The sequence below is a fragment of the Lolium rigidum genome, chromosome 5 (assembly GCF_022539505.1).
Source record: "Lolium rigidum isolate FL_2022 chromosome 5, APGP_CSIRO_Lrig_0.1, whole genome shotgun sequence".
Taxonomy (NCBI): Eukaryota; Viridiplantae; Streptophyta; class Magnoliopsida; order Poales; family Poaceae; genus Lolium; species Lolium rigidum.
The window spans coordinates 267,539,959-267,543,803 of NC_061512.1; positions in this window are offsets into that span (position 1 = coordinate 267,539,959).

A 3,845-nucleotide genomic window follows, 5' to 3' on the forward strand; every position below is an offset into this window, starting at 1 on the left:
CTTCACCGGCACCTATCGCCGGCCGGGTCGCCCTCAACAGCTTGAGATGTGCAAGCGGGGCCCGGACGAGACGGATCGCGCGTACCCGACGCGCTGGTGCGAGATGCGCAACTCTTACGAGGGCGTGCACGAGATGCAAGCCATCGGCCTTCTTCATGGGAGGCTGCCGGCCCAACACCATGCTGTGGCACAAGCTACACCGCAGCGAGCCCAAGACGATGGCCGCCTTGATGGCCATCGCCGACAAGTACGCGCTGGCTGAGGAAGCCGGCAAGGCGCCGGCTGACGTTTCGCCAGCCCCAGCAAGACGAGACAACAACAAGCCGGCTGAGCACAAGCCGGCCGAGGGCGGCTCGCATGGCAGCCGACGGGACAACTACCGCGGCAAGCGTCACAGCGACCAGCCGGACCGCCGGTACGGTTCCGCCCATGTGGCAGCCGTGTCGGACAACGCGGCAGGCGGCAGCCGCCGCCGAAGCAAACAGACCGGCAAGTGGAAGCCGAAGTACACCTTCGAGCAGATGCTCGACTCGCCGTGCAAGTACCACAGCGGCAAGAACCCCTCCAACCACACCACCCGCGACCGCCACTTCATGAAGCGGCCGACAAGCGGCGAACCCCTCCCCCTCCACCCCCGCCCCTCCAGCCGGCGGGCCGGGTGGTCAAGGCGGCGCAGAGAACACCAACCTCGAGCACCACGAGGCTAACCAAGTGCACCATGGCCGATATCTGGCCGAAGATGCTACCTACATCATCTTCACCTCCGAGCCCGAGGACAAGACGAGCCAGCGAGCCGTTCCCTCGAGGTCAACGCGGTCATACCGCCGGTCCCCCAGCACCTAAACCGGTCGAGCAGGCCATCACTTTCGATCGCCGCGACACACCGGCTGTCCCGCCGAAGCCGGGCAGCTACGCCATGGTCCTCGACCCCACCATCGGCACGACTCGGCGCAGCGTGCGATTTTCGCGCGTCCTCATCGACGGCGGCAGCAGCATCAATATCCTCTACCGCGACACCGCCCCGCAAGCCGGGCATCCAGGAGGCCGAGTTGCGCCCCACCCCCACCGTCTTCCATGGCATCGTGCCAGCCACCGCTGCCAGCCCGATCGGCCGGATCACGCCGGGAGGTGATGTTCGGGAAGCCGGACCACTTCCGCACCGAGAGAATCGAGTTCGAGGTAGTGGACCTCGTGAGTCCCTACCACGCGCTCCCGGGCAGGCCGGCCCCGACCAAGTTCATGGCGGTGCCCCACTATGGGTACCTAAAGATGAAGCTGCCTCGGCCCAAAGGGGGTCATCACCATAGCCGGCGACTATCGCCGCTCCATGGACTCGCGCCACGCAGAGCTCCAAGATGGCCCAGACACTGGTCATCGCCACCGAGAAGCAGCTCATCCACGACGCCGTTGCCCTCGCCAAGGCCGCGCAGACAGACATGCCGGCTGCAGGCAACCCGGCTGGGACGACTCACTTCCAGCCGGCCGACAACACCAAGAAGATCCCGCTGGACCCGGCGCAGCCGGACAAGTACGTCACCATCGGTGCCGGCTTGAGCAAGAAATAGGAAAGCGAGCTCACCAGCTTCCTCCGTGAGAATCGGGACATCTTCGCATGGACTCCAAGAGACATGCCGGGTGTGCCGAGGGAGTTGGCTGAGCACCACCTCCACGTCCGGCCTGACGCCAAGCCGGTGAAGCAGCCTCTCAGGCGCTTCGCCGAAGAACGAAGGAAGGCCATCGGTGAAGAAATCGCCCGGCTCCTAGCTGCCGGCTTCATCATGGAAGTACTGCACCCGGACTGGTTGGCAAACCCGGTCCTGGTCTTGAAGAAGAACGGCTCCCGGCGCATGTGTATCGACTACACCAGCCCGAACAAGGCGTGCCCGAAGGACCCCTTCCCCTGCCGCGCATAGGTCAAGTCATAGACTCGATCGCCGGCTGTGAACTCGTTGTCTTTTCTAGATGCCTATTCAGGCTACCACCGGATTCCTTTGAATCCGGATGATCAAATAAAGACTTCGTTCATTACCCCGTACGGGGCTTATCGCTACACGACTATGCCATTCGGCTTGAAAATGCAGGCGCCACCTACCAAAGGTGCATGCAAAAGTGTTTGCAGGATCAAATCGGCAGAAATGTTCACGCATATGTGGGTGATGTCGTTGTAAAAACCAAGGAGATGCCTACCCTCCTTGATGACCCGAGAGAAACCTTCACCAATCTGCGAAGATTCCGGATGAAGCTCAACCCGGCCAAGTGCACTTTCGGCGTGCCGGCCGGCCAACTCCCGGGCTACCTCGTCTCTCGGCGAGGAATCGAAGCCAACCCGAGAAGATCAATGCCATTGAGAAGATGGAGCTGCCGCAGTGCCTCAAGGACGTCCAGAAGTTCGCTGGCTGTCTGGCTTCCTTGAGCCGCTTCGTCGGCCCGGCCGGGGAGAAGGCACCGCCCCTATATCGCTTGATGAGGAAGGCGGACAAGTTCGTCCGGTCACCGCAGGCGGATGAAGCCTTCCGTGACTTAAAGCGCGTGCTCTCAACCGCGCCAATCCTCGCAACGCCGGGTTCAATGGAGCCGATGCTGTTGTACATCGCAGCCACCAACCGAGTGGTTAGCGTTGTCCCGGTGGTGGAGCGCAAAGAAGCCGAAAACAGAGAACAGCTGGTCCAGCGCCCAGTCTACTACCTCAGCGAAGTGCTCTCCCAGTCGAAGCAAAACTACCCCCACTACCAGAAGGTCACCTACGGTGTCTACATGGCAGCCAAGAAGCTCAAGCATTAGAGCATCTCCACTCGTCCCCCGACGAGGCCCCCGGCGAGCGTTTTTTCCATCCGGACGGCGTAATTCGGCCCAGTCGCGCCCCCGGTTCCTCGTTTTCGTCCGGATTTGGGCCTAAATCCATCCGGCGATCCCACGCCATCCCCGGCCCCCGGGGAGCGCTCGGGGACTCCGGACGAGTGAAAAGCGGGGAAGGGCCCGATCTGTCGGTGACTCGACGCACGAACCCCACCGCCACGTCGCTCAAAATCTCCCCCACCCCTCGTATCTCTCTCGCCGCCGCACCACCCCGCCGGCTTGTTGCCCGCATTGCGCCGCCACTCCTTCCCCACCTGCCTATATTCCGCCGTGTTTGGACGACGGCCTATCCGGCTGCTCTTCCGCCGGCCTGTTTTCCGGCCTCGCTTGCTCGTCGTCGCTCGCGGCTCGGGTTGCCTCGACCACGCCCGTCGGGTGTTCGTCCATTTGCCTCGCCGGCCATGGACTCGGACGAAGAGGAGGAGCAGATGTTCGTCGAGCTTATGCAAGAAGAGATGGCAGCAGCCGCCCAAGACGAGGAGCACATGATGATCCTTGGTTGCTTGGCAAGCATGTACGGCGGACTGGCAACTCGTCGGCGTGGTGGGTCGGCACGAGGTCGCCGGAAGTGCAAGCCGAGACAGCGAATGGAGGGCTACTGCATGTTGTACGCCGACTACTTCGCCGACAATCCATTGCACGGTGGAGCACATATGGAGGCTCCGAGGCAACGCCAACGCCGACGCCAACTAGTCTGTCTTAATTTGTTTGAAAAATTGTGAAATTGTGTGCTTCATTTGTTTCAGCACTTGTTAAACATTGTACTGTTATCGCCGAATTTGTTTCAGCAATTCTCGTCCTCTTGTTTGCCGAACTTGTTAAATTTTATGCTGAATTTGTTTGAAATATGTCAAATGGTCGAGGTTGGGGGTTTCTCGCCGGGGTGACGGCTGGAACTTCGGCGCTCCCCACGCCAAATCTTTCATCCAATCCGGACGAAAATTTCGCCGGATTTGGGCGTGGGGAGCGCCAACGAGTGGGGATGCTCT